The 21522-nt window shown below is 43.2% G+C and overlaps 1 protein-coding gene across 5 annotated transcripts in view; it reads left to right on the forward strand.

Annotated features, from left to right (window-relative positions):
• The window catches only part of EGFL7 (EGF like domain multiple 7), a 349370-nt gene that overhangs the window by 12265 nt on the left and 315583 nt on the right, over positions 1-21522 (forward strand). For 4 of the 5 annotated variants that reach the window (XR_012226623.1, XR_012226618.1, XR_012226616.1 and 1 more), the window contains exon 2: positions 8158-8217. The exons of the other annotated variant lie outside the window; for it this stretch is intronic. The gene's annotated coding sequence lies outside the window, so the exon portion shown is untranslated. The remainder of the gene's footprint in view (positions 1-8157; positions 8218-21522) is intronic. 5 annotated transcript variants of the gene reach the window in all.

A 21522-nucleotide genomic window follows, 5' to 3' on the forward strand; every position in this document is an offset into this window, starting at 1 on the left:
GTGTGCCTTTAGTGAGGCTCCGGTTTTTTCCACCTCTCCTCAGTCGCATGATGTTCCTGACTATTTGGCTGACTTTTATTATGTATTTAGTGAGAATGAGTCTGCGTCCTTGCCTCCTCATAGGAGTTATGACTGTGCAATTGAACTGAGCCCGGGGTGTAAATTTCCCAAGGGTCGGCTCTTCAATTTATCTGTACCCGAGCACGAGGCTATGCGGTCCTATTTTAAGGAGGCGTTGGAGAAGGGTCATATTAGACCATCCTCTTCACCCTTAGGTGCCGGGTTTTTTTTTGTGGCCAAAAAGGATTGTTCTTTAAGGCCTTGTATTGATTATCGTGCCCTCAACAAAATTACTATTAAATATCAGTATCCGTTACCCCTGATTTCGGATCTATTCTCTAGAGTTAGAGGTGCTTGCTGGTTTACCAAGCTTGACCTCAGGGGGGAGTATAATCTTATCCGCATTAAGCAGGGGGATGAATGGAAGACAGCGTTTAATACTCCGGAGGGACATTTTGAGTACCTGGTGATGCCTTTTGGGCTCACTAATGCCCCTTCTGTCTTCCAGTGCTTCATGAACGATATTTTCCGAGACTTTGTCAATAAATTTTTGATTATCTATCTGGATGATATTTTGATCTTCTCCAAGGATTGGGATTCTCATGTGGAACATATTCGGACTGTGTTCCGTATCTTGAGGGAGAATTCCCTGTATGTCAAAGGATCGAAATGCCTTTTTGGAGTACAGAGGATTTCATTTTTGGGATTTATTTTGTCTCCGTCAACTATTGAAATGGACCCGGCCAAGGTACAGGCCATTTATGATTGGGTTCAGCCCACTTCTTTGAAGGCCCTCCAGAAGTTTTTGGGTTTTGCTAATTTTTATCGGAAATTTATAGCAACATTTTCTAGTATTGCCAAGCCATTGACTGATCTGACTAAGAAGGGTGCTGATGTGTTGAATTGGTCTCCGGAGGCTGCTGCTTCCTTTCAGGAGCTGAAGCGAAGATTTACCTCCGCCCCGGTTTTGCGGCAACCTGATGTCTCACTCCCGTTCCAGGTAGAGGTGGATGCTTCTGAGATTGGTGCAGGAGCTGTTTTGTCCCAAAAGGATCCTGTAACATCTAAAATGAATCCCTGTGCTTTCTTTTCCCGAAAGTTCTCTCCATCTGAACGTAACTATGATGTGGGGAATGGTGAACTGTTGGCGATGAAATGGGCATTTGAGGAGTGGAGACATTGGTTGGAGGGAGCTAAACATCAAGTTGTCCTCACTGACCACAAGAATTTGATTTACCTAGAGTCGGCTAAACGCTTGAACCCTAGACAGGCTAGGTGGGCCTTGTTTTTTACACGTTTTGATTTTGTGGTCTCTTTTCTTCCTGGAACTAAGAATGTCAAGGCAGACGCCCTCTCTAGGAGCTTCTTTGCTGATTCTCCTGTGGTGACCAAGCCTGCTACCATCTTAGGCGAAGGGGTAGTTCTTTCTGCCATCTCGCCCGATTTGAGACTTGCTCTGCAAGAGTTCCAGGAGGACAAACCTGAGCGTTGTCCCAGTGGAAAGTTGTATGTTCCTGACCAGTGGAAGAAGAGAGTGATGTCTGAAGTTCATTGCTCTGCATTGGCTGGTCATCCAGGTGTTTTTGGTACTAGAGATCTGGTGAGTCGCTCTTTTTGGTGGCCCACCTTGTCTCATGATGTCAGGAATTTTGTGCAGTCCTGTGGGACTTGCTCCCGGTCTAAATCTTGTTCTCGCTCTAGTGGGTTGTTGATGCCTTTGCCGGTCCCCAGGAGGCCATGGACCCATATTTCAATGGATTTCATCTCTGATATGCCGGTCTCTCAAAGAATGACTGTTATATGGGTGATTTGTGATAGGTTCTCTAAGATGGTTCATCTTGTACCACTCCCTAAGTTGCCGTCTTCCTCTGAGTTGGTGCCCCTGTTTTTGCAACAGGTGGTTCGCTTGCACGGGATTCCTGAGAACATTGTATCTGACAGAGGAGTTCAGTTTGTGTCTAGATTTTGGAGGACTTTCTGTTCCAAGCTGGGAATTCAATTGTCCTTCTCCTCTGCTTTTCACCCTCAGACCAATGGGCAGACAGAGAGAACAAACCAGACCTTGGAGTCGTATTTGAGATGTTTTATTTCCGCTGATCAGGATGATTGGGTTTCATTTTTGCCCTTGGCCGAATTTGCTTTAAATATTAGAGCTAGTTCTGCCACTTTGATGTCACCTTTTTTTTGTAACTTTGGGTTTCATCCTCGATTTTCTTCAGGGCAGGTGGAGCCTTCTGCCTGCCCAGGTGTTGACACTGTGGTGGAGAGAATGCACCAGATCTGGGACCAAGTGGTGGATAAGTTATCTCTCTCCCAGGAAAAGGCCCAGCAGTTTTCCAATCGACATAGGACCATTGGTCCCCAGTTTGATTGGTGATATGGTGTGGTTATCATCAAAAAATATTGCTATGAAGGTGGCTTCTCCTAAGTTTAAGCCTAAATTTATTGGACCTTACAAGATTTTGGAGATTATTAATCCGGTCTCTTTTCGTTTGGCTCTTCCTGTCACATTTAAAATCCATAATGTGTTCCATAAGTCCTTGTTGAAGAGGTTTGTTGAACCAGTTGTTCCTGGGGTGGCACCTCCGGACCCTGTATTGGTTGAAGGTAACATGGAATATGAGGTAGAGAAAATACTGGATTCCCGTCTGGCTAGACGGAAACTCCAGTATTTGGTTAAGTGGAAGGGTTATGGTCAGGACGATAATTTCTGGGTCTCTGCCTCTGATATTCATGCCAAAAGATTGGTGCGTGCCTTTCATCGGGCTCACCCTGATCGCCCTGGTGGCGTGGTTGAGGGTTCGGTGACCCCTCCTCAAGGGGGAGGTACTGTTGTGAGTTCATTTTCCCCTTCGTCACTGAAGTCTGGTGAACTCCCTATTCTGGTAAAGGAAGGTAATGAGCCTGATTATCAGGCACCTGAGCCTAATGATGATGACTGGCTGAGTGGAGTCACGGACTGGATATAAGGCTGCCGACGCCCTTCTGCCCTGCGGGTGATTTCTCTGTGGACTTTTAGGAGACCAGTCTGATTCCTGCTCCTCTAAAGCTAAGTTTTCTGCTTTGCCTTTTAGCATTTGTGTTTTGTTTTTGTTTGCCTTGCTTTTCTGGATTCTGCCATTCCCTGCTGGGGTGAGCTGAATCTCCTTTTGCCGGTTGCTCTGTCTTCAGAATATTCCTGAGTACTGACATAGTCTTTTTGAAGCCTAGCGTCTTCAGGGCCTTTTTCACTGTCAGTCTGTTGGCTCTTATTTTCATAGGGTTTTTCACGGATTGCAGACAGCAGCCTTCCTGTCCTTTCCTATCTAGTTAGCTTGGGCCCCGTCTTTGCTCGGTCTATCTTTCTGTCTGTGTTGTGTTCTTTCTTCTTGCTTCACCGTCATTATATGTGGGGGGCTGCCTTTTGCTTTGGGGTCTGCTCTGGGGCAGTTTAGGTTTCCCTTTCTGTCTTTAGGCTATTTTGTCCTCCGGCTGTGATCGAGGGGTCTAGGGCATCGTAGGAACCCCCCACGGCTACTGCTGGTTGTGTTGATAGGTTCAGGGGTCTGCAATCCGATAGCTGCCAACCTCTCTGGTTTTCTGGACTTAGCTAGCATTTCTGTTTTTGCCTCCTACGGTGACTCAAACATAACAATCTGAATTCCGTACAGAACCATTCGGCCGAGAGCTCCCCCTGACAGACACTCATGACCTTGTCCTCAGCCAAACGCACTCTATCAGGCTCATCATAAATAAGCCCTAAGGCTTCAAAAAACACGTCCACAGACATTCTCTCCGGGGCAGAAGAGGAAAACGAAAATGCCCAGGCTTGTGGGGACCCCCTAATCAGGGACATAACCACTCCCACCCTCTGTTTCTCATCCCCAGAGGAGTGGGGTCTCAAAGAGAAAAAGAGCTTACAGCCCTCCTTAAATGCCCTGAATTCATCTTTGTTACCAGCAAACGTATCTGGCAATTTCACCGGGGATTTGGGTGGGACTAAAATGACATCTCTATTCCCCACCTGCTGAAAGCCTGCGGAAAGCACCCCCTGAACTGAGTCCTCAACCCGCCGTTGGGACTGAGCCAGAGCTTGGTGTTCCAAACTAAGCTTCTGCAGCGACTAAGTCAAGCATTTCACCTTCTCAGATAAAGCACACATTGGGTCCATGCTGCAGAAGTGAGGAGAGAAAAAAAAATTCAAGGTCAGTTATAATGTCAGGAACACCGCACTGAACTTGCTCACTGAGCCAGTGCGCGTGTCCTGAGTAAAGCAAACTGTGCTCAAAGATACCTGTGGAGCGGGCGGCAGCCGAGTAGGTGCGTACTTCAGAACAGCAGGACCTGAAGCACGTGACTTCTGGGGGCGTGGCCTAAACTCCAGAGAGCTAGGAGCTCCAAGAGAACTCCTAGCAGGGTAACTGCGAGACCAAGCTTCCAAGGGGCATAGACAGGGAGGATAGTCAGGATGTAGCCAATGAGTCATACACAGAGATAGCTGCAAGGTACAAGAGGGGCGAGCAAAGAGTAGTCAGATAACAGGCAACGAGTCATACACAGAGAGGGTAGCGCAGTACAGAATCAACAGGCAAACTCACAACGGGGAACAGAACCGGGTTAGAACCATATAAACAAGCTATAACAACGAACAGGCACAGGCACACGGAGGTCACGACACTCGGCCAAAGGCAAAAGTATAACTGACAGGGATTGGAGCTTCCCAGAGGTTCAAGAAGCTCTTCCAGAACCAGAGAGGCCACAATCATTAACCCCAGGTGTGCAGGTCAAAACCTGCACTGAGCTCCAGACATTAACCCCTGACGTGCAGCTCAAAAACCTGCACTGGGATCATGACAGGTTCAGTCTTTTCACGCTTCACATCCAGATAAACCTGTTTCTAAGGACCTAGAGGTCCCTCTAAGGAGGGAAGTACTGTAACAGGGATACCGTGTCAGAAAGGGGACAGAAGATTTTGGTGTCTAGAGTGGTTATACGATATGTATACCGTGGCACAGCTGAAATGGTGCACAAAAAAGGTTCCCACACCAGAGAATATATAAAATAAATTTTTGGCACTCAACTTGAAATGATTGGTAGAATTTTATTCGCAGTCATAATAGACGTTTCGGTCAATTCATTCTGACCTTTCTCAATATACTGCAACGGTACAGAAGTTGAAAAGAATATATAATAACAATAAATCAAAACTATGAACAATAATGTATGATCATCACATCAAGAAATAAAGACATCAAAATCATGTGCATGAGTGGTGGGAAGACCTAGATATAAAATGTGAACAAGAGGTAAAAGTCACAGAAAACGAAAAAAAGGAGGGGGGGGAAATAAAGTATGAAACATACCCGACTGCTCTTGAGATGTAGAGAAAAATTGTGTGGCAGATATCTAGATTCAAATATATGTTCATGTCAGTCAAAACAAGAAACCGGGGTGAGGTAAATATGTTCAGTATATGGGATCACTTACATAAAGGTATAACAGGGAGCAAAAGGGTCCGTGAATCAATTGCCTACGGTCCGAATGAGGCCTAAGTCGATATGAAAAAATAAGCCTTGTTATATGTTGACTATGGTAGGAGCATCGGTTTAAATATATATAGCAATCTGTGTATGAGGAAAATAACCAACCTGTGGTATATCATACAAAATTTCGTATGTCCTGCGACATGGGTCACTGGTATAAGTGTACCTAGGCAATAAATAAGGTGTAAATAGATCTCTCCAGATCATACATTGATTGTTGGAGAAAATATATATACAGAGGATATATAATGAAAACCGTACCATATATGTCTCTATATGCAGGGTGATGGGACCCGGACCATAAATACACAAATCATGGTTTCAGATAGAAAAAGGAAATTACGGGGCAATACAGATTTGAATTGACAAGTACTTACAAGGATATCATGATCAGGGACATACAGACTTATCTCTAGTGTATTTATGGTCCGGGTCCCATCACCCTGCATATAGAGACATATATGGTACGGTTTTCATTATATATCCTCTGTATATATATTTTCTTCAACAATCAATGTATGATCTGGAGAGATCTATTTACACCTTATTTATTGCCTAGGTACATTTATACCAGTGACCCATGTCGCAGGACATACGAAATTTTGTATGATATACCACAGGTTGGTTATTTTCCTCATACACAGATTGCTATATATATTTAAACCGATGCTCCTACCATAGTCAACATATAACAAGGCTTATTTTTTCATATCGACTTAGGCCTCATTCGGACCGTAGGCAATTGATTCACGGACCCTTTTGCTCCCTGTTATACCTTTATGTAAGTGATCCCATATACTGAACATATTTACCTCACCCCGGTTTCTTGTTTTGACTGACATGAACATATATTTGAATCTAGATATCTGCCACACAATTTTTCTCTACATCTCAAGAGCAGTCGGGTATGTTTCATACTTTATTTCCCCCCCCTCCTTTTTTTCGTTTTCTGTGACTTTTACCTCTTGTTCACATTTTATATCTAGGTCTTCCCACCACTCATGCACATGATTTTGATGTCTTTATTTCTTGATGTGATGATCATACATTATTGTTCATAGTTTTGATTTATTGTTATTATATATTCTTTTCAACTTCTGTACCGTTGCAGTATATTGAGAAAGGTCAGAATGAATTGACCGAAACGTCTATTATGACTGCGAATAAAATTCTACCAATCATTTCAAGTTGAGTGCCAAAAATTTATTTTATAGAGTGGTTATACGACCTCCTACACTGATTAGAACTGCTTCAACTTTCTATTAAACAATGCGGGTTTTTTCCTTGCTCTGTCATTGCAAGGGTTAATCAGTGCAGTTGATCTCCTGGCACTCTTCATCCTGAATTGTCTTAGCTGTTCTGTGTTGGCCATTCCTCTCTGGTCTATATCCTTATGCTAAACACTTCGGCCTCACACTTTCCTGGGTGGGGAAGGGAACAAATAAGGGTTAAGATGGGAGAGTAGCAAGGTGCTTGACCCCGGTGTCTCCACCTTCCGAGGGATTGGAATAGCCTAGGGCGCCCCTAGTTCAAAGGATCAAGTAGGTGCCCACAGTCCCTAGTCACTACTGGACAGTTGCCCTTGCACCAGGAGGGCAGCGTTGCTGATGACATCACTCCTGTATCGGAAGGGGAGCGGTGCTTATGACTTCACTCCTGTACTGGGAGGTGAGTGGTGCTAATGATGTCACTCCTGCTCCAGAACGGGAGCTGTGCAGATAGCGTCACCTTTGCAGCAGGAGAGGAGCAGTGGTGATGATGTCACGCCTGCTTTGGAAAGGGAGTGGTGCCGATGACTTTGCTCTTGCACTGGGAGGGGAGCGGTGCTGTTGACGCCGCTCTTGCATCGGGAGAGGAACTCTGCTGATGATGCCTCTTTTGCACCCAGAAGGGAGTGGTGCCGATGACGTAGCTCTTGCATCAGGATGAGTTTATGTATACCATGTGGTCAGCTGCGTGGCCTTAGCTCTTTTACCTATCTTATGAGCTTCTACAGTGCCTTCTATCTGATTACAGCAGAATTGTGACTACAGCTTTGGATGTGACGAGTATAAGGTATAATCAGTGCAAGATAAGTAATTCAAAAGTTATTTATTACTTATGTAGTTTTATAAATGCTGGAAATATGTCAATAAAAGTGTTAAATACCTGAGTCCTCCCGGCCTGTGTCGTACAAAACTAATCTGATGAGTTCGTGAAGAACAAATGTGAGGTTCTGGCTTGGTATGTCAGATCCAATTATAAAAACTAACACGTGAAAAAAACATCTGCGAAGCCGCTGGTCACCAATTAGTTTTGTAGTAGGCAGAAGAGTGAGTAAACTTTTGTAACAGACGCTGTCATCTTGTGCCAGTGAGCGCTGGAAGATTACACATTGAAGTTTAATTAGATTTTTGTAGTTTGGTAGAACGGAAGCTTTTTGGCCGAGTGTCCTGGATCCAGCATCAAAAATAAGAGGGACAGCGAGAGAAGAAATGTCAGTAATTTATCATATTGTATGATTGAAATAGAAGAATAAGTGGCCCTCAGGGGTCAGGCCTGTACCACATGTTAATAGCTGTTCTCCTTTATTTAGGTTTTTCTATAGATGACATCAGTGTCAAAAAGCATGAGCCATCATATCATGAAATCTGCAGTAAGTGAAATTCCCAAGTGTTTTGTAGTCTGTCATTAAATATTCTGTCACTGGATTACAACTTTTGTTATATGACAACTACTGTCCAGACAAATACACTCTGACAGGTTGTCTATTCAATATTGAATGGACAAGTGTTTATAAATGTTTTCAGGGTGCTCCTTAACCCCTTAACAACCAGAGGTATTTCAGTTTTTGCGTTTTCAGATCGGATTTCCTGAGTGTAGCAGCAGAAATGCTCACTTGCTATGAACGCTGACCAGGGAGTGGCTCTCCTAGCAATCTGGCAATGACAATGGTCTGTTGAAAACCTCTGGTTGTCATGCCGACCCATCGATGTGACGGGGTCACCGATGGGTGAGATTAGCAATGCGCTTCCAGTAAGGCCGGGATCCCACTACCATGTGTGATGCGAGAAACTCGCACGAGTCTCTCACATCAACACCCGGCACTCAGGACCGGAGCTGTGGCTGCATGTACTTCTATGCAGCTGCTGCTTCGGTTCTGAGTGCCGGCGGTAGCGCCGGGTGTTGATGTGAGAGACTCGTGCGAGTTTCACGCATCACACACGGTAGTGTGATCCTGGCCTAAGTGTGAGTTACATGCCACTGTCAGAGATTGACAGCAGCATTTAGCTAGTTAACAGCCGCAGTTAGATTGCGATTCCACCCGCGACAATTGCGGGCACATGTCAGGTGTATAGATCAGCAGTTGTGTGCCAGGAAAGGTGCGGGCTTCGGAGCAAACAGGGGAAGTCCGGCATTGGTGTACTATTGAGCTCAATATCAGAAAAGGCTTAAAATAAAAATACATACTGAATACCACTCGTCCTTTCAGAGCGCTGTGATCCCCACCGATCTGGTGACATTCAGTGCCTTGCGAAAGTATTCAGCCACTTGGAACTTTTCAACCTTTTCCCACATATCATGCTTCAAAACATAAAGATATCAAATGTAAATTTTTGGTGAAGAATCAACAAGTGGAACACAATTGTGAAGTTGAACGAAATTTATTGGTTATTTTAAATTTTTGTCGAAATGCAAAAACTGAAAAGTGGGGCGTGCAATTTTATTCGGCTCCTTTACTTTCAGTGCAGCAAACTCACTACAGAAGTTCATTGTGGATCTCTGAATGATGCAATGTTGTCCTAAATGACTAATGATGATAAATATAGTCCATCTGTGTGTAATCAAGTCTCCGTATAAATGCACCTGCTCTGTGATAGTCTCAGGGTTCTGTTTGAAGCACAGAGAGCATCATGAAGACTAAGGAACAGAACAGGCAGGTCCGTGATACTGTTGTGGAGAAGTTTAAAGCCGGATTTGGATACAGAATGATTTCCAAAACTTTAAACATCCCAAGGAGCACTATGCAAGCGATCATATTGAAATAGAAGATGTATTATACCACTGCAAATCTGCCAAGACCCGGTTTTCCCTCTAAACTTTCATCTCAAACAAGGAGAAGACTGATCAGAGATGCAGCCAAGAGGCCCATGATCACTCTGGATGAACTGCAGAGATCTACAGCTGAGGTGGGACAGTCTGTCCATAGGACAACAATCAGTCGTACACTGCACAAATCTGGCATTTATGGAAGAGTGGCAAGAAGAAAGCCATTTCTCAAAGATATCCATAAAAAGTGTTGTGTAAAATTTGCAACAAGCCACCTGGAGACACACCAAACATGTGAAAGAAGTGCTCTGGTCAGATGAAACCAAAGTCTAACTTTTTGGCAACAATGCCAAACGATATGTTTGGCGTAAAGGCAACAAAACTCATCACCCTGAACACACTGTCCCCACTGTCAAACATGGTGGTGGCAGCATATGGTTTGGGCCTGCTTTTCTTCAGCAGGGACAGGGAAGATGGTTAAAATTGATGGGAAAATGGATGGAGCCAAATACAGGACCATTCTTGAAGAAAACCTGTTGGAGTCTGCAAAAGACCTGAGACTGGGACGGAGATTTGTCTTCCAACAAGACAACGATTCCAAACATAAAGCTAAATCTACAATGGAATGGTTCACAAATAAACGTATCCAGGTGTTAGAATGGCCAAGTCAAAGCCAAGACCTGAATACATTCGAGAATCTGTGGAAAGAGCTGAAAACTGCTGTTCACAAACGATCTCCATTAAACCTCACTGAGCTCGAGCTGTTTGCCAGTCAAGAATGGGCAAGAATTTCAGTCTCTCGGTGTACAAAACTGATAGAGACATACCCCAAGCGACTTGCAGCTGTAATCGCAGCAAAAGGTGGCGCAACAAGTACTAAGTTAAAGGGGCCAAATAATATTGCATGCCCCACTTTTAAGTTTTTGAATTTCCACAAAAATTTAAAATAACCAATAAATTTCGTTCAACTTCACAATTGTGTCCCACTTGTTGTTGATTCTTCACCAAAAATTTACAGCATGATATGTGGGAAAAGGTTGAAAAGTTCCAGGGGGCCGAATACTTTCGCAAGGCACTGTACATAATGATACATGAGCACTGCAACCAATCGGTGGCTGTTAAATGTATTTTTATTGTATGCAGCAACTTGGGGACATTCATAAGAGGTTGTCCTGTAATGCTTTATTATTATGCAGGTAGGGAGAGTGGCTATAAAGAGTTTCTCTGCTCTGGTAGGCCTGAATTGTTTTTCTTTACTCGTAGAGCTTGTTGAGCACAATGGACACCATGTAGAATTAAAAGAGAACCTGACAGCTGATACATGCTACCTGAACCAAGGGCTGCAGCATTTCAGAGAAAGCATAGATTTAACCCTTCACGTCATATGTAACTGTACATCATGATTGGGAAGAGGTTCCCGCAAATTGACGAATACTGCAAATTGAAGAATACTGCATTGCGCAGGCGCCGGACCTCTCCCGGGACCTGCGCACTGCAGGACTCTGCTCTGCCCTCAACAGGGCAGAGCAGTGCGCCTGCGCTGGAGCGACGACAGGAACGGAAGAAGAGGATGGCATCGTATGAAGATGGGAGGCGCCAGACCGGATCGCGACGCCCATCGGACCGGACCAGACCAGACGCCGGGGTGAGTATAATCTAACTCTTTTTTTCTTATCTTTCAGGTTACATCGGGGGCTTACAGAATGCTGTAGATAAGCCCCTGATGTCGATGCCGGCAGCTCATAGTCCAAAAAAAGGGTGACAGATTCCCTTTAAATGTGGTCACTTCTAAAGAGTTCTGCTGTTTAGACACCTCAGGGGCTCTGCCAATGTGACATAACTCCTGGGAGCCATTTCAGCAAAATCTGCATTTTAACATGTAGCCCCTTCCCTTCTGAACTTTGCACTGTGCCTGAAAAGTAATTTTTGACACATATAGCATATTGGTGTACTCTGGAGAAATTGCGTAAGAAATGATATGATCCATTTTTTCCTATTTCCCTGTTTGAAAGCTCAAAACTTTGGACATGTTAAAAATTGTCGGTATTTTTTTTTATCCTAATAGTATAGAATTGTGTCACACCTGTTGTGTCAATATGCCAACTCTACAGCTAGTTTTATAAATTGAAGGGTGTAGTTTGTAAAATGGGGTCACTTATGGGGTTTAGTGGAAAAAATAAATTTCTTATTTGCACAGCCCGATGCTACACAATTCTGTGAATCATCAGTGGGTTTAAAATGCTCAATATACTCCTAGACAAATAGGTGTAGTTATAATGGGGCACTTTTGGGGATTTTCTGCTGTTTTAGCACCATAGTGGCTCTTCATGAACGACATAGCTCCTGCACTCTACGCCTGTCAAATAGCGATCCTTCCCTTTCGAAGCCCCCCATGTGCCCAAATAGTAGTTTCACACCACATATGGGCATCTGCTTGCTGAGGAAGAACTGCACAACAAATTGGGTTGTAAAGTTTCTATTGTTATCCTTGTGAAAATGAAAAATTTGGGGCTAAAGCAATATTTTAGTGAAAAATATATAATTTTTAGTATTTTCTTCCACTTTGCCGCTATTCTTGTGAAGCCCTTGAAGGGTTAAACTATGTGAATGCTGTTTTGAATACTGTGAGGGCTGCCCTTTTTACAATGGGGTCTTCTGTGGGAGTTTTCTGACATGTAGGATTCTTAGTCACTTTAAGGCCGGGGTCACACGAATGTAGATTCTTTTGCGCGAGAGAATCTGATCGATTATGTAAATGATGCTCAGATCAAACTCTGATCAGGGTTTAACCTGAGTTTCAGCTTAGCGTGATCCGATTTTCTCAGATGAGAGAATTGTAGTACAGGGAAAGAGACGATGGAGAAAAAAAATTCTCTATCTTCTTAGTGTGAGTCCGCGGAAATCGGACTGCACTCGGATGTCATCACTTGAATGGATGAGAAGCATCTGATTTGCGCAGCAATTCGTGGCGTGCTACAGTTTTTTTGAATGCAGGAGAATAAAAAAACACTGATCAACATTGCCCCATAGAATAACCTTGATCTGAGTGCTATCCAATAATATATTGGATAGCACTTGTTCGATATTTACACTCATGTGAGCTTGTCCCTAAAAAGAAAATAGGATTTGTAAATTTTGTAGGAAAAAGATACTGCTAATCTTTAAACTCTTCTAACTTCTTAACAAAAAAGTTTCAAAAATAGTGCTGACATAAAGTAGACATATAGTAAATGTTATTTATTAACCCCCGGCCTCACAGCATGTGACATGTACGGCACTGTGGGATGTGTGTTCCCGCAAACTGCTATATATATACGGCTGGACAATCGCGCCAACTCCCTGGCCGAGGCGGCCAAATCCTCATCGGCTGTCCACTATACATCATAGGCCTGTTTCACACTTCAGTTTTTTTGTGTCAGTTAAAATTCGCCAAAATGACGGAAAGCGGATCCGTTGCTAACTGATGTGAACGGATGCCACCGGACCGTTTTTTTGACGGATCCGATGAATGAAGAATTTTAAAGCAACCGCAGCCCGAGAGAGAGAGAGAGAGAGAGACTGTCTGAAAGTTCTATTACCCTGAAATGCAAAAGCATTGCAGAGTATTAGATCAGCAATCAGACCATGGAAAGTTGATGTCCCATCCTGGCACTAAGTAAAAAAGTAAAAAGAAAATGAAATAAATTTTCTAAAAATATGAAAAAATAAAAGGGAAAGTACAGAAAAGAATGTAAAAATGTTTTGCAAGTAAAATGCTTTTTTTCTGTAAAGGAAAAAAGTAAACCTATTTGGTATCGCCGCATCTGGAGATAACTAATCTATAAAATTTTCTAATTATTTAACTCGATTGAAAACCGTAAAATGAAAAAATTTAACAAACTTGCCGTAAATAGTTTTTTCATCATACTGACACACAAAACATAGAATAGAAAGTGATCAAAAAATAACATTCAAAAAAAATTCTATCAGTATAAACATCATCTTGTCCCACAAAAAACCAAGCCCTCATGTACGTAGCTCTGTTGACAAAAAAATAAAATAGCTACAGCTATCAGAGTATGACGATGGAAAAACAAATTATTGTTTCTAAAAAAAAATCTAATTGTTGTATCACTGCGATCGTAATTACCTGAAGAATAAAGTTGCCTGGTCACTTTTACTGCACGGTAAATGGTGTGGAAAAAATTATAAATACATTTATGAATTTTTGTTTTGTTCACTCAGCTGAAACCAGTCCCGCACAGCCTGTTCAGCGGACGCATTAAAAAGTAAGGGTATGTGTGCACTTTGCGGATTTGCTTTTGTAAAATTCTGCGCGGATTCTGGCTCTCTTGGTAGAAAACGCAGTTGAAATACCGCTCGGTTTTTATGCGTTTTTGATGCAGATTTTCATGCGGATTTTTCATGTGGATTTGTATGCGTTTTTGTAAGCTAAGTAAAGGTACCGTATATTATTTAGCAAAAAAAAAAAAATGTGATGTCATTTACTTGTCCAACCTCTTCTTTTTCATTCTCCATTGAAGACCATAATATCATTACATACCATGTTCAAATATGTTTACACAAATAAAACAAATATAAGTGAATATATTTTATATATAATATATATGTATGTGTCTGCCAGATACCCTCATTAATAAAATGGTACATAAAAAGTTAAATAAAAGACACACACACACACACACACACACACAAAATTTGCGTTAAATGCTATATCTGTGTATTTTTTCCCCAAATTTTTTTTGAAATGTTAATATTCTGGGAAGGAGATAATAGCCATAACAGTTCCCAGGCTATTAGTATCATCTCACAGATGTTTGCCTAGCCTTTACTGGCTAATTTACGGGTGAACCTCAGAAAAAAATTGACATGGGGTCCCCCTATAAAATCAAACCCGCAAAGGCTAGGCAGACAGCTGTGGGGTGATATTAATAGCCTGGGAAGGGGCCATGTATATTTATTCATACCCCCCCGGCTAAAAACATCAGCTCTCTGTCGCCCCAGAAATGGTGCTTCATATAGATGCGACAATTCTGGAACATAGCCTCAATCTTCCCACTTTCCCTGTAGCGGTGGTAGGTGGGGTAATATTTGTGGGGTTGATGTCACCTGTGTATTGTCTGGTGACATCAAGCCCATAGATTAGTAATGGAAAGCGTCAATTACTAATCCTATAGTTGTGTGGTAAATGAAGACACAGCCAGAATAAAGTCCTTTAATTGAAAAAAATGACACAGGCTACTTTAATATTCTCAATTAAACCATACTTACTGCGTCGCCTAATCCCCGAATCCCTCGATCTCCTGCAACAAAAATAAAATTATTATAAAATTATTATAAAATTTATTAGAAAATAATAAATCAACATAAATACTCCCTGTCTGACGTAGTCCAATTACCAAGTGTCCCATGACAATCTCACATGTAGAACAGTCACATTGGGAGATGAGACTACTGTAACCGGCCTCCGGTGATACACTGACAGGAACTAATCGCTCATGCAGTGTATCGCTGAGAGGTCACTGGAGTTCGTGCTGTCAGCACGAACTCCGGTGACCTCACGGAGGTGCAGTGATACACTGACAGGAGGTAATCCCTCCCACAATGTATCGCCGCAGGCCAGGTAGAGCAGTCACATCTCCCGATGTGACTGTTATACACGTGAGATTGTCGTGGGACACTCGTTGCTAAATGGACTACGGCGGAAAGGTAAGTATATGTTGGTTTATGTTATATTTGTTGCAGGAGATCAAAGGCTTCGGGGATTAGGTGTTTGGTGAGTATGAATGTTTTTTTGTTGTTGTTTTACAATTGAACACAGTCGCTGGATGATGGGACTACTGTCCCATCATCGGCTCATGCTGTCACTGTTATATGTGACAGCAGACATAGCCGGATGGGAGTAGTAGTCCCATCAGACGTTGCCTGGCTACACAGACAGGCACCCGCAGACAGACACCCGTAGAGTCTCCACCCACACACTCTTCCTCCTTTCTTTCTATAGCCTTATTGGCACGCAAATCCGCAGACCTTTTTACACCTGCCGTTTGGCTGCGGATTTGACTGACTCGGTGTAAGTCAATGGGTGCAGAAACAATGCAGATCTGCAAAAAGAATTGACATGCTGCAGAAAATAAAATGCTGCGAATTACCTTATTTTCCGCTTTGTAAGACGCACTTTTTTTTCCCCAAATTTGGGGGGAAAACGGGGGTGCGTCTTACAAAGCGGACATGTCTTACCTAGGCTGTGATCGGGGGCGTCCGGCGGTTGCTGGCCGGTGCTGCGGGTGTCTCCGGTGCCGCATTGTGTGCCCATGATGCACGGGGCTCTGCCGACATTGTGCGACAGGCCAGAGCCCCGGCATTTCCTCGGTTCCCTGTGTGCCGGTAAAAAAATGGCCGCCGGCGCGTGCGCAGATGGGATCTCGGGACCCAGTTCTCGAGAGATGAGATCAGAAATCTCATCTCTCGAGAGCTGGGTCCCGAGATCCCATCTGCGCACGCGCCGGCGGTCATTTTCCCTGGGTTCTCTGTGTGCGCGCGGTGGTGCCGGTAAAAAAATGCGGCCGCGCGTGCGCAGATGGGATCTCGGGACTCAGCTCTCGAGAGATGAGATTTCAGATCTCATCTCTTGAGAACTGGGTCCCGAGATCCCACCTGCGCACGCGCCGGCGGCCATTTTTTTTACCGGCACTGTAGGGAAGGTGACCTAACGGACGGACGGACTTGTCAGAGTGAAGACGGAAAGGTTTGCACAGTGTAGGTAGGTGTCAGTTACTACAGTGGGGAAACAGCTAGGAAAGTGTAGTGGACGTGCAGTACCTTGGGTTGACCATTAGAGGGCAGGGAGGAGTGTGAGCAAAGGACTTGACATCAGCTTAGGGCTTAGGAAACCGTTGGTCATGGGGGCGGAGTTACAGGGAACCGGGAAAGGTATAAATTTGAAGTAGGGTTCCAGAAAGTTCCAGTCCCCAGAGGGAGCTCAGGTGACAGGAGGACTACGACGGTCTGTGCACTCTGAGGAGAACCAAACCAGTGGGACTGAGGAGAGAGAATGTCAGGGGGGTGGTCCTGACAGGAAGAACCGCAGTGGAGACGAGACACCGGGTGTAGGACACCGTATTTGACACGACGCCTGACCAGTAAAATTGCTGTTGGTTTACGGGCCTAAGGCGGCCACAGTAACGGACCTGTCAGGAGCGTCAACAAGTGAAGAAGGGACGGTACGTGTATGTACGTCCCTAGTGTGAAAGTACGGTGCGTATCACGGGCCCTAGAAACGGAGGGCCGTGAGGTGAAGAGAAGTGCGGTGTACTGCAGATGCCGTCAGGCGGACGGCGAGTGGAATAAACTTGGACCAGTTGCACCCAGAACCTGCCTCCATCTTGTCTCTGTTTTGTCTCTGCGCGGTTTATCGAGGGACCACCCCCCAGCTCGGCCCACCAACTCTACAGCACCACAGTGCGTGCACACAGGGAACCGAGGTTATGCCGGGGTTCTGGCCTGTTGCACAATGTCGGCAGAGCCCCGGGCATCGACGGGCACACAACGCCGCACCGCTGGGCACCGCCCAGCAACCGCCGGACAAGCGGAGAAACCCGGCAGCAGCACAAGACCCTGCAGCAGCAGCAGCAACGGCACACATTGGAGTCCCCCCCCCATCCCTGAATGCGGCCTGCAGCATCACTCCACGCCTGCCTCCTCCAGCAGCGAGCCTGGGACCCCGCTACACCGCAGCCACCAACCCTGGTAAGCAATAAGATGTAAGGATTATAAGAGGCACCACCATTTTATTAAAAAAATATTTTTTTCTTATTTTTCTCCTCAAAATTTGTGGTGCGTCTTATAATCCAGGGCGTCTTATAAAGCTAAAAATACGGTAGTTCGGAATTTTCCCCAGCATGTACACACCAATTCTGGATTCCCATTGATTAACATTGCTTGAGCACTCCTTTGCGGATTTGGTGCAATTCCACGTGGAAAAAACGCTGCGGATCCGCAACAAATCCGCAACGTGTGCACATTGCCTTATAACTCCCAGAATATGGTGATGCAATAAAAAATACTTTTTTTTTTTGTAAATCAGTGTTTTATTATGCAATTTATGCTTGCAAAATTGCTGATTAATTTTAACCCTTCTAACTTCCTAACAAAAAAAATGTTTATAAAATAATGGTGATGTAAAGTAGGCATGTGGTAAATAGTATTTACTATTTTGTGTTGTATAATTATCTGGTTTAAGTTAATTAAAATTCAAAGTTTAAAAATTGCTAAATTTTCACATTTGCACATAAATATGCTTAAATCATATTGACCTACATTTATCACGAACATGAAGTACAATGTGTCACAAAAAAAACAATCTCAGAATGGCCTAGGTAAGTTGAAGTGTTCCAGAGTTATTAAAACAAAAAGTGATACTATGCAGAAAATGAATATACGGCACTCCTGATGAGTGATGAGTGATTCAGGTGCCCAAGTAGGATTCCAACCTGTTGTATAATAGTAGCAACAAACTTGGCACTCAAAGTTTATAGACTTGTGAAAATTTGACAATCCACAATATATAGCATTTTGGTCTGTTTAGACCTTCATCAGAACTGATTGCCGTCTGGAAGGAGACTTGAGTTGAGTTGAATGGAAGCTGCGCTATGTCTGAGCGCGATCCATGTCGATACGAGACCAGACAGGAGATAAGTAGTGCCCTACATTTTAAGAATGACAATTCAGAGGGGAATTGATTAAGTAATGATCGCCCCAAATCTTTTCTGTGCCAAACGACGTGAGTTTTTAAGGCTGTTTGGTGGCTAGTGGGGAGCCTGGTAGCTATTGTCCTCGTTAGTTTCTCATGCCTAATGGCACTTTGAGACTTGTGCGCTGCTTAATAGGCAGCAGGAAATTGCTATTCCTTTTCTGCAAATTAAAGGTTTTCAGCAGGTTTAGAACTCAGAGGATGTTTCCGTTAGGGGCGTTTTATGTAGTGTTTTCTTAAACGATCCTTCATACTGAAGGATGTGAAAATCTGTCCTCATTTCTGTCTGCTCAGACTTTACAGCTGGGAACAGAGGTCATTATATAGTCTCAGGAAAACCTCTGAAAGTGTTGAGTGATGTCTGACGATGATGTGTGTAAGACAGGAGCAATAGCGACAGCACTTGATCAGATCTGACTCTCTTGACCACCCTTTCTGCTTGAGTACCTCGTGCCCATTGCTTTTAGTATTGTGCTTATGGTTTGGTTAAATATGATGCTGTGCATATTACATATTTGTTCCCATATTGGAACTTTGTGTTTCATGTCACATCCTGCAAAGTAATGAACTTCGCATTATCTGCAAATGAAAGCAGGGGGATGAGCATTAAAGGGAACCTGTCATGCCACATTTACATGCAAGTATTGGGTTAATCTGCACATAAATTGCATTAGAAAGCTTCCTAGCTGCTGTGCAGAAAGTGCAGCTCCCTCGAGAAAATGAACTTTATTCCTCTCTGGAGCTGCTGGCTTTCAGTCATGAGTATGCCGGTTTGGCTTCAGTCAGTGAGTGGCAGCTATAAGCACACCCTGACACTTTGCCTGACAGCCGGCTCTGTACGATCCATGAGTCTGCTGTAGTCAGTGCTTCTGTTTGTCAAGTAGCAGAATGAGGGCAAGCCAGTCGCTGTAATATTCTCCCCTTACATAGGAGGGCATTCTCAGCTGGTCCTGACATTCAATACATGTCTTGTATTGTGTATAGTGAAACAGATGTGCACACTCTGTATTAATGAATGCTGCACTATACACCCCAGAGGGTGGGATTTTTGGGGGGGCAATTATGCTAGTCTGACTGACACCTCAGTTATGTCATACTGGTGCAGACCTGCCATCTGTTTCTCGTAAAGATAAGGCCATTAGACACCTTTAGTCAGGTGTATTTGGAGTTAAGCATCAAGTAGGTGGAACATTCAGGATTGATGTAGTAAAAGTACAGAGAACATATCTCTTCCTGTGTATTCCTAAAGGTACACATGTTTAACATCAAGAGGGTTCCACATGAGAGGACACCTATGTCTCTGACTTGTTTTTTTTTTTTCTTTCATACTGCTAACCTCATACCCAAATCCACCGTACATGTTTGGTGCACCTTCGTTTTAAACAGAAACCATCTGCCTTTGATTGCTGCTGTTAACCCCTTAAATGATGCGGTTGGTTGAAAAAAAAATGTAAAATTGTTCACAAATATTTATGCTGCAACATAGATGAAAACATTCCTTTCTGATCCCAAAAGGCGATCAGACTAGATCAGCATTCAGTCAAGCACTCTCAGATGGAGGCCAAAAGAACGCTTCTTGGCCGCCATCTGGTAAATTTGGGAACATTAGGAATATGATGGGAAGAGCTCCCAATGTATGCTCTCTACTAAATGCTTACACAGGTTCCAATTCTTTGGAGTATTTGCCCCTTTTATGGAGTAAAAATGTTTGCAACAGTGATTTTTTTTAACATTTTTTTTTCATTGTTTATTATGCACTTTTTTAAATTAACTTTTGCTTTGTTTCATAGTGTTTTTTGTTCTTGGTGTGGGCTTGTTTTTCCTCATCCAGATGTTTAACTTCGTTCAGAATTTGTGATTTTTCGAAATGTTGCACATATTTTACACACATGTACTCTAGTAGCCTACTGGAGTATAAATCCTGTCTAATTTTTGCTATGCACCGTTGAAGACTAATGTGCAGCATTTTAAAGGAGCACATGACTTTTTGTTCTAAAATGGAGATAAAAAGAGCATCTTTGATTTTGCACAAAATTCATCAACCTGTGTGACCATTTCGAAGAATTTGGTGCAAAAGAAAAATCACTTCAAAAACTGCAAATGTTCAATTGAGTCAAATAATTCAATGTTTTCATGTTTTATTTGCACCATTTAAGTTTATTGTATGACTAGTTTCTAAAACCTTGTTCATCTTTGTGAAGCAAAACTTACTTCGGATTTAATTAGGATCTCACAGTTGAGGTGGAAAAAATTTATCATGAACTCAAAAGAAAGAAAAAGATAAATGTAAACTCTTCCAGAAATAGAAGCTAGAAAAGCAATCGCCTGTCACCTCTTGGATAAAGTTTACTCTTTTATGATCTATGTATCTGTTGTATGGAAGCGAAGCGCAACTGATTGAAGTATTAACTCTGTAGCAGCAACGCCCTGACATAATCCACCTTCTCTTTTGAGTTTCTCTGGCCTTTGATATTGTCCTGGTTTAAGATGGTGTAATCATGGCATCACTCTCCACAACTGCAGTGAGAACCTAAATCCCGGATGGAATTCACTACTTTGCTGACATTTTGTAGATTTTACAGCCAGGTTGGGAAAAAAATGAAGGGTCCAGATATCTGTAGGCAGTGCTCTCAGTGATCTTTACCTGGCAGCTGTTGTTCCTCGTCTTATTAAAGGAATTAACCATTTTTTTTAAACTCATTAAATGGTATAATACAAAAGATTAATTTTTTAATCTTTTCCAGTATTGACGCTTTGACAATCCTCCTTGTCTTTGTTTATAATCAAGTTGGCACATGACTGCAGCAATAATCATGGATATCAGCGATCACATGCCATAATGTTGGCTTCACCACTCACAATCTTGGAATCATAGAATGGTAGAGTTGGAAGGGACCTCCATTGTCATCTTGTCCAACCCCCGCTCAATGCAGGATTCACCAAACCATCTCAGACAGGTGTCTGTCCAGCCTCTGAGGATTTCCATTGAAGGAGAACTCGCCTCCTCTCGTGGCAGCCTGTTCCACTCATTGGTCATCCTCACAAGCAAACATTTTTTTACTAATATCTGATTTGTGTCTCCTCCCATGTAATTTCATCTGATTGCTTCTAATCTTTCCTTGTGCAAATAAGAATAAAGATGATCCTTCTACAGTGTGG

The sequence above is a fragment of the Dendrobates tinctorius genome, unplaced genomic scaffold (assembly GCF_039654945.1).
Source record: "Dendrobates tinctorius isolate UK_male_01 unplaced genomic scaffold, ASM3965494v1 ptg000013l, whole genome shotgun sequence".
In the NCBI taxonomy this organism is placed as follows: Eukaryota; Metazoa; Chordata; class Amphibia; order Anura; family Dendrobatidae; genus Dendrobates; species Dendrobates tinctorius.